Below are 14,739 nucleotides of genomic sequence, written 5' to 3' on the forward strand. Positions count from 1 at the left end.
TTCTTGGGAAGCTGTGATAGAAGAGATCCAGTGGAAAGTTTGTAGGTAACACCACGTTGTAGGTATAAAAGGAAGGGCTGAGCTGAATTTTGCTGGTAGCTGCTCTTTTGTTCAACAGGAATAAAGACCTTCTGAAGCTGGCTGTATACAGCATCTGAGAAGTAAGTTTACTTGTAAATTATCTGTCTGTTTTTGGGTAAGGAACTGAATTCAAGTGAGTGGCATGATGATCATGCAACAGCATCTTCTGCTTGACGGTGTCATATCCTGGGTCTGAGGACAGACAAGAATATCTCTAACAAAATAGCACTAACAAAATCCACTCAAGCAGGTGGATAATCTAGGAACTTGTTCCCATACCGAGGAAAATTTAGCAAGGATATAATGCAAAGCAACCTCAACCAGAAATATTGGGAACACCCCTCTTTTCTCACCCTGTGGGCAAGGGGGATGCAGGTGATTTGTGAATACAAGAGCAGGAAAAGCCACATTCCCAGCTACCTCCATTAGCTTTTGGCTATGAGGTAATGGGGACCCTGGCTCAAATGTTGGTTGTTAAGTCACAACAGCCTTGTGAGAAAACTGTTTTGCAGATGCAGCTGTTAATGTTTATTCAATACAAATATAAAATGTGTTGAGTTAACCTATCTTTATTTACAGTGAAGGTGCTATTTCTCAAAGAAATACAGTGCCCAGATGCAGCTGAAACATTTTAGGAATGATGTGCTTATATGCATAATAATTATTAGTTTAACATCACAAAGTAAAACTATTTCAGCAGACAATGTCTTCCTGGTATTTTAAAAAAAACCCTTCCATCCATTTTCTTAATCGTTTTATTTGTATTTAATTATTATGTGAATTGCATAATAATTTGAGCATTTCTGATTACTTTCCCCTGTCTATGCTGATTAATTTTTATACCTGCTTGTAAAATCCTGCTGAAATTAACAGCATCCCAACTGCACCATATTATTTAAAGAACCTTTAGTTCAAATTGCATTGTTTGACTCGATCATAAACAACTTTGGGGTTTTTCTGGAATGGACAAGCATTTTTCATTTTTTTATAAACTGTATGTTTTCTGTTGTGGCTTGACTGTTCTTGGTGTAGTTTCTTTACATTTTTCCCCATGTGATATATTTATTTTTAAACTGAAATTTGAGCTACCACAGTGAATTTGAGTTAGGGCAAATAGATGAAGTAACATGATAAAACACTACAAAAGAAATCAAAACGTGTTTTTTCCTTTAACAGTTAATTCCTCTTCTTTTTCTACTCTTATATGTTTACATAATTTAGGAAATAAAGACAGTGTGATAGAGATGTCTGGGTTTTCATAAAGAAAAACAAACAGAACTATTGCCTTTGATTCTTGTGCAGGTTGTTGTTGGTACCTTGCCTTGAAGAGGCCTCTCTGTGTGCATGGTTCCCACTGAAACTGGTGAATATGTTAGCCATGCTCTACTCACCAGTTGTGCAAACACTTTTTATGTAGCCATACCCTGCCACTGGCCACATCCACTGGAGATCACTTTTTGACTTTATTTTGTGTAGTGTGGGGGTGATTTGTAACATCCACAATTTTAGACACTTCAGCATCAGCTGAGGTGAGCCAGCTACCAGTGACTTTAAATCCCTTCCTCAGGAAGGCATCCAATGCAAGGCTTGGTGCCTTTTTGTGAACTTCTAATAGGCAGCAGCTGGCGACCTGGATCTCAGCATCCAGACCTTGCCATGGTGTAACTGCTGCTATAAGCAGCTGTGTCCAGATGTGCCAGCCCACGGCAGCCCAGCTCTACCAGGCCATTCCCTGGAGTGCAGAAGGAAAGAGCCAGTGGTATGGTGTCACCTCAGCTGGCCCTCATCCTCCCAGAACTTCTGTCCTTTGCCACACTTCGCTCCCCAGATTTGCATCCATGGCATGTTAAATATCTTTTATGTTAAACATCTTTTGCGTAGAGGCATTCAATCTACTGGGGGCACTGATTCTAATAGCATTTTGCTCTTCAGTTACTCTTGGTTTGGTTCAGGCATTTTTTCCCCTTTTCCTATTGGACTTGTGTGGCAGTCATTGAGGCTTAAGTTGTTGGTGTGGTTTACATTCAGCCTAGTATTTCAAAGAACTTGAATTCATTTTCACTTCCCATCCTCATCATGGAAAGATCAACGTACCCCCATGGGGGATTTTCTGCTTCTCACCATGTGTACAATCTTTTTCTTTTCGTTTTGGAAAAACCACCACACAAAACAGGATGTGGAAATGGTTCTGTAAAAAGAAACCAACAAAATAAGCAGTTCCTTCTACTTTATTGCTGTAATTATAGACTGTGCATGCAGGCTTTCCTACATTTGCAGATTATTTTTCAAGACAGATCTTGAATCACATTTTAAATTGGAACTAGAAGTGAATGTAAAATGTAAAGCTAGACTTTTACAAGTCCAATGTTATTTTTCAATCAGTGTTCTTAGCAGTAATGCATCTGAAGAGCTGGTCTCAAGCCCTGGCTTCAAAAAATTGCAAGTGAAATTTGAATTTTAGTTGATTCAACTCTTTGAATCAGAGTCTTTTATATATTCCACATGTTATGTTGGATATGAATGCTTGGAAGTGCCATGGGCTGGAGTTTCTGAGTACATCTGGTATCCACAGGTAACATCAAATTCAGGGCAGTTGTATCAGCTCTGTGTGCTACTCAAAAGTACATTTTATATGCAGGAGACCTTTCCACTAAAACAAGCTAAGGCCTGATACAAGCTGAATCTTAAATACTGATAAGATGTCATCTAAAAATGTTACAGACCCAGATATTTATACAGAGAGAATATTTCTTTAAGGCTGGGCTTAAGAGCAAGGAAGAAAAAGCAGAATGTCTCAGATCAGAGGCCAGGGCATTCCAGAGAGAAGCAAAAACAATGGCAACACCTGTTGTGTGGATCCCCCTCCAGCACAGCCTTCCCCCTGGGATCAGAGTCCTGGGGAGATCTGTGGGCTCTAAGCCATGAAGTTCAGAGATGTAGCACAAGAAGTTGTCAATAAAATAACTGGTTGGCCATTCTGATTGAATAACTTTCCAAAAACCTTTTCCTGGCTTCCTCAGACTTATTTTTATTTGCTTAGTAGATATATCATACAGTGCTAACCCTAGTAAAGTAAATATTGATTCCAGTCACTGAAATATTCATCAGTGCTTCCTATGTAGACTGTTTCCTCCACACATTCTTTATCATTATTCCAATTTAATATTGACATTTCTTAGCTGTATCTAAATGAGTGCCTTTGAAAATTGACATTTTTTCTGAGTCTGTAAGGCACTATAATTTCTTTTATTTTGGTCTAGTACCATAGGCTTGAAATGGACTCTTTCTGGCATGAGATTTAAAAAAAAATAAAAAAAAAAAAAAAAAAAAAATTTCCCAAACAGGATATCACATCTCATAAAGAAACTATGCATAATACACAAGGTTTCAAATGTAGAAACAGATACTTACCACTTGTGTCTCAAAATGTAACAGAAGCGTTTCAAAACAGCAGCAGCTACATGCACTGAATTTGTGTTTCCTCAACATCATCCAGAGGCAGATTTTTACAGAACAGGCTATAGTGTTTGCAAAAAATATGGCACTTGCTCCTGGTTAGGGACACATTACTGTTATGTACTGGAAAGCTATGTAATTGGTTCCTACTCAAAAGATGAAACCTTCACACAACCTTCAGGTGCCATAGTCATAATTTTTTACATGCCCAGTTCATTCAAGCAAAATCTGCTACAGTGCTGGAAATCACCAGATGGTGCTGTTAAAGATAGGCATGCAAGTTCTGCTCAAAGGAATATGTAGTCAATCACATCTTGGAAGAAATACTACAGCAGGAATGGAGAAGGGTTTGAAACAATTTTACTTCTCCATCAATTCACCTCATTCCTGATTTCTGTCTGATTTCTGTAATCTCTATCCTGAGTGCAGCAAACACATCCTACTTCTGTGCTGTGAAACTGTACTGCAGAACACATTTGCAGGAGTGTTTATAGAGTGGGAATATTCAGTGGCCCATGCCTCTGCTGAGAAGGCCTTTGAGGACATTGGTTTGCTGGTCCCAATGCTTATGGACCAGATCAGGAAGGGAGCTGACAATGTTTGCTCTACCATTTTTTATCTTTAGCACTGCAAACAAAGGGGTTCAGTTTGTTCCAGTAACAGTGGTAATTTTCTATGGTGTGAAACTACCTAATCTCACAAGATCTTTTTATTTAGACCACTGTACTGCCTCCACTGGTGAAGACTTTTAGACCACAGGACTGGGTCATATGCAAAGCGTTGTCCTACAGCAGAAATTCTCAGTTCATGACTGGCTCTTTGAGCTATCCTTCCTTTAAACCACTTAAAAAAAATTGTAAAAGGGAGTTCACAGTTTATTCCTGCTGTGGAACACTTATATCAACCTCTGAACTTCCGTTTTTCTGGACTGAGAAAAATGGGTGCACTGTTTCTTCTCATAAACAAGTTGTTCCCATGATCTGTGGGAATGTTTATATCTCAGAACACTCCATGTGCAGGTGGTGACCTGCAGGAGTAAAGTACTTCCCACTGCACCAAAACTGACCCTTCACATGTTGGCCACATACACATTCAAACTGGGAGTTTTGTGTCTTTAATTTAATGATACTTCTATTGGCCCAAAGACTGAATCCTCAGGATCTGAAACCAGGCTAGCTCTTCGTTGGTCTGCTTCAACACTGGCAATATTAAATATTCAGAGGCTCTATTTACAGACCTGTATGTGCTCTGACTTGGCTTATTTTAGCAGATATGTTTTGAAGTCCTGTGGTCTTCCAGGAAAAATATTATGTACTTAATGTAGTTCTCTAATTTAAGAAATTCAGAGTGATTTATAAAAATAACAACAAAGTGAAAAAATTTCATATCTTATGAAATAAAGTTTTGTTGAAGTCTTCAGTTTAGCAATGTGTAAACTGAGGAAAAACCATGTTGAGCATCATGAAGAGACATGAGAATTCCCAATAACCTGGACAGTTTTGATTTTCAAGTCTTTTCTCTAACCAATACATTTACTGTAACCAGACTCCCTGTAGAATTCTGATTGTTGCAGGAAAGCAAGCAGAAAAGGAGCTATTAAAATTTTCTTTATCCTGTTCATTGTAAGAAGCAGTAAACAGACTTTATATCTTTGCTAATGAATTTTCCTAAGTGTTTTTCAAATGAATGTTCACAAAGAGGGATGTGGAACACACATAACCAAGAATAACTCTTGTAGTCCCAGAAGTGAAATGTTGAAGAGACTAAGCCTTGTTCCCTGTGTGTGTCAGGAAAAAATGAGTCAAGACCCAGCTGAACACACCAAAAATTTTAGATGGTGTTTCAAGACCTAGTGTTTTCCCTGAAAAGAAGATTGATATTTTGCTATAAAATTGAATTTCATTGTCTGAGTCAAAGGGAAGGAAACTGGGCACCAGTTGTTGATGATGGGGAGGATAGTTGATTGGATATGCTTTTTCCTGAATGCAAATGCTGCATTATTAGTGGACTGTACCTATATTGGATGAAACTCATTTACAAAAGAAAGGTAGCATTTATCCTTGAATATGAGCAGGCATATAGAATATTGCCTATAAATAGTTAAAGTGCTATTTTGTGCAGACTGTCCCTGTAGGTAACAAATAATCAACTATCTTTGGAAAATTTACAATATTTCTTCTGGATATTTAATTTTTCCCCCAGAAGGGAAGACAGATAACCATTTTCTGAATGTTTTTTGTCTTCTCCAAATCAGGGTCTAAGAAGGATGGAATTAACTACCATTTACCGTCACTTATCTCTTTCCACTGAGTATTGAAGCAGCCAAAGAGACAGCAGGGATGAGTAGGTGGAACAAATTCCCCTCTAGATGAAGTCCCAATGCTATTCTGTTGATCATTGTGTTAATAAACCTTACATTAAGATGTGTTTATCTTATTTGATACTTAGACATATATTCAACGGAGGAAGTCAAATTCTCTAATTTCAAGAACACTTGATTTGTGTGTGATATGAAGGTGAAGTAAAGAATTGTCACACATGACCACAGATCTGGGAATCAGCCCAGTGTCTATATGTCCATGCTTTTCTGCTAGAGGTATGAATGTCAAAAACATACAAATACAGCTCCTTTATTTTTAGCTACTGTTCCCCACTCATGTGAATATTTTCTCTCAAAATCTTTGTTTGCTTAGACAAAAAACAGTAAGAGATTCATCTTGATTTCATAATATGATTTTTTCCTTCTAAGATAAACTCATTTTATTCCAAGGCAAAAGATACATTCTTCTGGAAACTCAACTGCATTTCAGAGTCAGAGCTACAGCACCAGAAAAGAGAAGTAGTATTCTGATTATTTTCTGCTTAAGTTAAACAAATAATTTATCCCAAACAATGTACATTTTTGGACTGGAGCTTAAAGAAGATGTTGGGGGATGAAGAGAGTTAATGGTAGAGCAGGGGACTTCTTCAGTCTAGGCTAGGGCAGGACAGTTTGAATATGAGCCTGTTAGCTTCTGTCTACAAATCCATAGTGGCTGAAGGATTACCATATGTGGTGGAAGACTGGAAAGACTTTAATTAGTTTAAGCCATCTTTCTAAACAAAATCAGAATCATTCACACTGAGGATAGTCCCTGGCTTGTGCTGAACCCTGACCTCAGTCAGTGTTGTGTGCAATTCGGAGGAAATTGCACTGGGAGTGCAGCAGTCAAGTTCGAGCCTCAACCAAGTTTGATTTACTAATATAGAAACAGCCAAACTCACCAGGTCTATAGTGAGAGGTGGCTCACTTACTGAGTGATGAAGGGTTATGAGTCACTTCTCATTTTGTGGGGCTCAGACTCAGGTGGACTAACAAGGGAGGAAAACAGAGACATTAAGGATTTGAGCAGAATAGGATAGTTCACTTCCACTAGTCTGACTGACTGCTTGCAACATAGGAAGTTTTAAAATTCTTTCTTCATCAGGTGAAAATAATCTTCCCAAAGTTTATTTTTGCACAATGTCTTCCTGTTATTCCCAAGCTGTGAAGAAGTATTTAACATGTCACCTGGAGACTGTTGCCTTGTTTGCAGGGTTGGTTGTGGACTTTGCAGTGGAGCTGCTTTGAGATCTCTAAAGAGACATCAATCCACTTGATTTTTGCCATTTTCTGTGCCAGAAATAGTATGAGTAAAACTAGTTGCATTCAAGACTGTATCTTGAATTACTACTAGAAATGTTCTTTTTCACTAGAAAACAGAAGTGTAAGATCTGTAAGTATCACTTGAGGGCTGGATAGTGCTGATATTGAAGGAAACTGGTATTGGAAGGCAGGAGATGATTCATCATCATCTGCTTAAAATAGTAGTGATAGAATTTTATAACATTTATGGGGACTCAATGCACAGGATACTGTGAGAATATGGCCCCTGGAGCTGTGCAGAGCAAAGAGAGAATATTTAATTCCTGCATGCCGACATAGATATTTGATCTGGCTTCTTAACATTCAAAAAGCTAAGGAGGTTTTTCAGAGTCAAGGCTTAGAGCTAAAGATGTCCTGAAGCAAAAATAAGAATGCAATGGTGAATTAGCCACCACATTGACCATTACTAAAATCACTGCAAGACAGTTAACAAACTGGAGGGCAAATTCACATTTACACCAAGAGACTTGGAACAGCTCTGACAACATAGTGTCAAGCTCATTTTGGGATCACCATAATCAGTTCCAGAAACCTGATTGTGGATGTCAATTCTTGGCTTACAGTCTCATATAGAAATAGTAATGTCAATGGATGTTTTCATCAAGCCCCAAACAGGTTCCAGGTTATCTAGCAGATCTGTTATAGCCTCTGCAAACTGGAGGTTAGATACAGGATACAAGGGAATGTCTATTTCTGCTCTTACACTTCTTTGCTGACATGGTGAGTGAAGGTGCCTCCAATGGTGCGGTATGAACATGCAATAAACAGTGTTCAATAGAAAGTATGAGTTTATTCATGTGTAATAACAGAAGGTGAGCCATGACATTGTAAAGGTGCTCTGCAGTGCCCATGCTTTCTACAAACACTAAACACACATTTTGAAATGTGCATCCACCCAGCTGAGTGCTCTTGATCTGCACACAGAGGATGTCCAGACCATGATTTATTTTGTTTTAAACATTTCTACCCAAGTGTAATTTTTGAAGACATAGTGTATTCCTGCATACAAAATCAGGCATGGCCATGAGGTATGAGGTTTCTTGAAATTACTGACATAGGTTCTTTTACCTCTTCTATATCAACCATGCCATTTAAATTATTGCCTTACAGGGGTAGGTACTTTATATTTATATACATGAATATTTATGAGCCTCTAATACCAAGGAGAACAAAGCTCACTCTCAGCTAAGTTCTTTGAACAAGACCAGAATGCATATTAAACAAACTAAAAAGCCATCTCAAGCTCATCACTCCTGAGAATGTTATAATGCAATGTGGCCGAACAGTTGGAGCTGTAGAGAAGGATCTCTAGTACTGTGTGCTGTATAACATAACATAAAAAGTGGGTGTTGCCTCAAAAAGAAAAGGAACATCTCTGGCAGTTTCTTCTCAATTTTGCCTTATGCAAATAAATGGGATCTTTGTTACAAAGACTGATCATTGACTGATCTATAGTGAGGGAAGAGAGTGCCAATCTCGTGTGAATGTGAGAGTATGCAAGGATCCAACTTTATTTTCTGTCTTGGGTAACAGAAAGCTCAGTCCTAACTAGGTCAAGTACAGTAATCCCTGCTTATTGGTTCACAATCTTGGTTTAAAGGGACAACATCCTATGACATTCAAAAGGATTATTTGAAGGGTAAAATTTAAAGGTACATTAAATCAATAATAAATCACTGGAAGACATTTACAGTTCAGAGCCCTCAAAACAAAATAAAATGAAAAAAAAGAAATAAAAAGTTAAAAGTCCAGAAGGATGAAAATAAGGCTAACTAAATGAAGATATATCACTTCCACATTTTTTTCCTCTATCTGTGAACTATTTTTGACCTGGAGGATTTGTAACATAAAACTAAAATCTCCTTTAGGCAATAATTTGCACCTTGCATACCGATAACTTGCTTATAGTTTACAGTGTTAACACGCAATATGTTCTGTCCTTATCCCTGGCATGAGATGATTTGCTGAAATGTGACATGCAGGCTCTGAAAGTTAGCTGGAAGCTATGATTCCCATCAAGCAGAGAAGTTATAAGAGGAAACCAGATGGAAGTTCTGCAGGTGAACCACAGGCACAACTGAACTAAAACTCTCAGCAGCAGTGATGGTCCATTTTGGTCCTACACTTTTTAGAAAACAGGCATGACAAGGGTAGGACTGATGCTTGTGCTTTTGTCACTGCCCTTTAATACCATGTCCTTAGGGGTTTCTAGGGCACTAACTAGGCAGTCATTTTTTCAGAGTTGTGACACAGCTGAGAACACTGCCCAAAGGATCTCAGCATCTGAGAATACATTAATACAGTTTTCCAGTGCAGGTGGGAGAGATGAGAGCCCTATATTTCAGACTTTTGAGACAAAGGAAGTTTTGCTTCCTACTGCAGAGTGAGCTTCAAGTTCACTCAAATGCTTGAACATGAAAGCTCTCTCTGAGCTTTCATGTTCAAGCATTTAATGGATTTAATGGTTGTGGGCTGTAGTTTATTAACCTTGAGTATTACTATAGAAACTGCACATGGTTTCAAGGTTTCCTCAGATTGCTGTACAGTTGCATTGACCAGGAGCCTCAGCACCATAATGCCAGAGAACTAAGATTAAAATTAAAATAGAAAAAATATCCTGACTGACGCTGTAAACATTGAGAGATAAGGATTGACCAGTTCTGCAAATGCAATTAAGACTGTAACAGATTGAAGGCACAGAAGAGCAAGGACCTGTTTTGTAAGCACATAGTTAAAGGCAATGTTAACAGCTGCTAACTCCAAAAAATTGGGTAAAGAAAGCCCTGTGGAATTCTGTCTAGTGCTGTGAATTTGATGCTGGTGGACATCCAGGACACACAGTCACAAAAGGCCCCTGCAATACATCTGGAAAGAGTTCATGTCTACCCCAAAACAGGACATTCTCATTCTTTTATCAGCTACTCTGTTCCCTGAAGAATAGCCTTTAGCTTCAAAATGAATGAAAGGAAAATGCAAAAATGGCCCTACAGTGGTGATATCATTATGATAAAATAGAGCACAGTCCACAATGCAATTTAGATGAGCTTTCCCAGGTATGGATGCTTGGCTGAATCATTACAGTCACATCATATACACTTTGGACACTTAGACATCTACATTTGGACTTCTTAGGGAGTCTCTAAGTAGTTTTTTTTTTTCCTGGATCCTTTGTCTACAAAGGTACTAAGTTCTACTGGTAAGAATTTCTATTCAAGAGAATTTCAGCAGTCGTGGTTTGAAGGTGACTCATTTGATATAATTTCCTTATATCAATGAATTACCATTGATCAGGAGGTGGGGCTTCACTCCTTCCACACTGTAGTAAATGGTGGAAATAAGACTGGAAGCTCTTCTGAAAACTACAGAGCTCCTCCTAAGCTCTCTATAATTTTAATGTATGACTTCTATAGACAACCTGCTCTATCTTTTCAGTTTCTTAGATGAGTTCCCTCTGTAATATTTAATTTGCAATAAGCTTCCTTAAGAGGCTGTGAGCCCTAAAAGAAAACCACTTACTGTTTTTTTACTTTGCTGATGGAATTTGATGCTTTCTCTATGAAAAAGAGAATATTAGCTATTGGCAAATATTGAATTTCTTACAGATTTTTGTTGCTGTTCTACAGTGAAAGCATGGTTTAATTGATTACTTTATGATGTTCCAGTGTGTTTCCATTTAGTTTAACTGCCACACAAGATGGAGTAACAATTAGATTTGCAGTTAAGGGCTTCTGAGCAGTCTCTTTTTCAGCTGCATAAACCTAGAATAAAGTCAGCTTTGAAGATTTTAAAACAGTGGTCTCATCTTGAAGGGCTCAGTAAAACAATATTCTGAATATTCTGTGCAATCCATTTCGGTGTGAAGGGTCCTGCTGATTTAAACTACTCCACTGTATCCAGCCCCTGAAGACTTCAATCCAAAATACCTGGACTCTAGGAGACTGTGTAGACTGTGGCCATGATGGAAAGGCACAACAAAAGTTACATAAAGCACAGAAGTCTTTTAATTCATAGGTTTCCACAAATATGTCTGATTAAGCATTCTGATTAGCTTCACCAGAAACCAAAATATTTCAATCAAGAGATATTGCTGGTTGAAATCAATACTGTTTTCATTTGAGAATGTTGTTCAATTTTTAAAAGAAAATTTAAAATATTACAATAATTCCTTAAATTATTAAATAACTTTCAATAGTCATTCTGGTTTTTGGAATGACAAAAATTATTTTCAACCAAAAAAGAGAGAGGAAAAAAAAAGGTTAAATGCCAATTTAATATAAAAATTTTTAAATGAAAGTCCAAACTGCTCTGGACAGTCAGTCCTGGGTTTTGCAGAGAAAGGGGTCTTCATATTCTTATATGTCTTTGCTTTATGGAACAGCAAGTCCCGGTGAGGACAGGTGAATTTTGATCGGGTAGAGCCTTAGAGCTGACGTGTCCAAGGGTCGGAGGCAGTGCTCAAACATGAGGTTTGAAACAGAACAGAATCCCCAGATTGTGCAAGATGCAGAAGGAAAACTGGTGTGAGAGATGACTTGTGCACCCTTCTTCAATCCATCACTTATAAATGGTCAGAAAAGATGTTTTGAATGGAAACTTTTATCCAGGTTTTATATTATACTTACCCCATTTCAGAACATTCTCACAGCATTCACAGCAAGACTGTAACAAATAAGCAGCATTTGAATCAGGATGTAATTTTGTTTGAAACAGACTTATGGCCGTCTAATATAAATTCTTATAATGTCAAACCTACCCTTCTACCTATGTCTGAGTATTTTTAGGTGGCTGCACAGTGATATTGCACATGTTTTTATTATGTAGCATTTCAAAAATAGTTACAGAAACAAAGGGAATACACAACCTCAAAAGATAAGACTCTTACAGCATGATAATCCTTATGATTTTAGTAAATGTGTCAATGCAGAAGTGAAAGATTCAAATACAGAAAGAGAACCTGACAAATATAACTGCCCTGACCACAAAACAGTTACTTGTTACAGTTGTTTTACTAAACACAAGGCTCTCACCAGTGAAGCCCATATGAGAGGCTGACAAGCTGTCTAGGAGATACACTTCAAACGGATTAAGAGCAGAAATGGAATGCTTCCAACACATTTAACTTAAACCAAAATCCAGGAGAAAACCACTCCAAAATAATGGAATTGGTTTTGCTTGGTGGAAGACTATTTTGTTGTTCAGAAATGATAAATGCTTTTACCAAACTGCTGTGCCCTAGAGGTATGGTACTTGGTAATGAAACCATGCACTGATTAACAAAAAAATGGTGTTTCAGGGTGACCTGATAGAAAAGAGAAAAAGCAATTTGCTTTCCATCACAGCAGATCAGAACCTGCTCTCTGGGGTTGGATAATTTTCATTTTAATATTTTTAAAGCATCCTAATAAGAATTTTGTAAATATACGTTGAAAAATTAAAGTAGAGGTAGAGCCTGGCTCACATATTGAACAGTGTAGTCTTCAATATCTATTGAGAAAATCTGCCTGGAGAAGGATTGTCACTTTTTAGAAAAGTCCAAGCCCAAAGTGATGGTAAGAATTTCTGAAAGTGCAAGCTCACTGATATTTTCAGCAACAAAACAGATCTTTATTTGCACTACCAGTGTATTTGTACTTTGCTTGGACTTTTGTGATGTCACACAAGACTAGAAGTAATTTAGGTGTTGGAACTCAAACCACTACAAGCAGTTCTAATGCTTTGAACATTCAAGGCAAATTTCTATAAAACTCTTGCATGAGAGAGCAGTAAATCTTGCTATAAGCTTCCATCTTTAGTGTGGACCTAATCTAAGGAAATTTTTGGTGACTTTGCTCTCTTCTCATACCCAGTTCTGCCAGCTCTCTTGGTCAGTGTGTGAGACTTGTTCAGTTGCTTCACTCCCATTATGAATGATTTTCATGTGTCTTCATTTGAGACAATACAGGGAGAATTTTCCTGGTCCCACATGCCATAGAATACATGTTTTGACTTGTGGCATCAGCAGCAAGTGACCAGACATGCACACTGCCTGGAATACCAGATCAGTGCATCACTGGTGAAATGCACGCTCCCAATTGGGAACTACTTTTGTGGCATTTTCCTGGACCATTGCCCCTAAGTCCCAGAGTTCATCCTGTCATCAAAGTCCCTACATGGCACTCCTGTGTCAGGGATGGAGGTCCAAAGAAGGTCTGTGATAATCCTCTCCTGATGTCACCATCTCCCTTTGATGGATAGATGACACTAGGGCAGTGTGTAGAAGAGGCTGGGTTTGAAGAGCAAAGTGAACATATAACATTTGTAAAAGTTTTCTAAAAGGTTTAGACCTGGGTAGACATCAGTCCATTTTATTAAGCCATTGCACAGTCCAATATGAAGAAACTTTCTGTGTGGAGGAGGCAGAAAATCAGAAAAATGGGAGGGGTGAAGCTATGAAGTGACACTGAAAACTGAATCAAAACACTGAAGACCAGTTTGTCTTATCAGTAATTTCACAGTGACCTGTCAGTTTATCACTTTGATGAGAACTCAGTTACCCAGACTTAAAAAGAAAATAGAATTTTTGTTCAGTGAGTCAAGCATCCTTTTCTGACCACCACCTATGGGGGTTAGACCACACAGCTCATGAACTCTGAATAGAAACAGCAGCTGTGCACCCATCACCAGTGAGCCAATGAACAACTGTAAATCCAGGAACAGCACACACAAGTTGTTGATGTTTTTTCTCATTTAGTTTATACACTGCCAGATAAACTGTATTTTACATAATTTAAAAAAAATGCTTTTTAATGAGATGAATGTGTGTGTATATCTGAGCATTGCTATATTAAACACAACGTGGCCACACATACAGGCATAAATATATATTGAATCCCTTTTGACTGAAAATCACATGAATGTTTCAGAGCCTGTGAACTGCTATTTTTTTTTAATTTGACTGGACAGTTTCTTATGCAATGCTTCAGTTGAAAATAGAAGTGAGAGTCTGAAGACCCAGCAAAGTACTGCCCAACTGAAGTTAATAAGGTGTCACCACATGTGAGTTTGGAATAGCATAACTTAATGTAGTGTATGGAATATCTTATCAGATGATGTGACTCCATTCTTGACCTTTTGCTTATCTGTGTAGCCTCACAAAGAAGTATAATTCTGATTTCATGGACAATGTCTAAGAGAAACCTTTTGTGCCTTTTAAAAAAATCTGACCATTTTAATCATGCAGGCTCTGTCAGGAACATGGCTAGACCAAATTCACTTAATAACTTTTGATGAAAACTCATCCACTCTGCAGGCTGTTTCAAGACTACCAAAAAGACTGCTAGTGCCATCTATGGTGCTCAAGGATACGAGTGATGGTACAATTCCTCACGTTTCATAATAAAAAATTATTTGAGATGTTTGGCTGAAGAATATGTATGCTAATAGTAACCACAAACCTGAGCTCACTGTGGTTTGTGCTTGCCTAAACTCTGTTTCTACTCTGAGGCATCCTGTCCTATTCTTGCAAGTTAATGCTGTGG

The sequence above is a fragment of the Parus major genome, chromosome 3 (assembly GCF_001522545.3).
Source record: "Parus major isolate Abel chromosome 3, Parus_major1.1, whole genome shotgun sequence".
NCBI lineage: Eukaryota > Metazoa > Chordata > Aves > Passeriformes > Paridae > Parus > Parus major.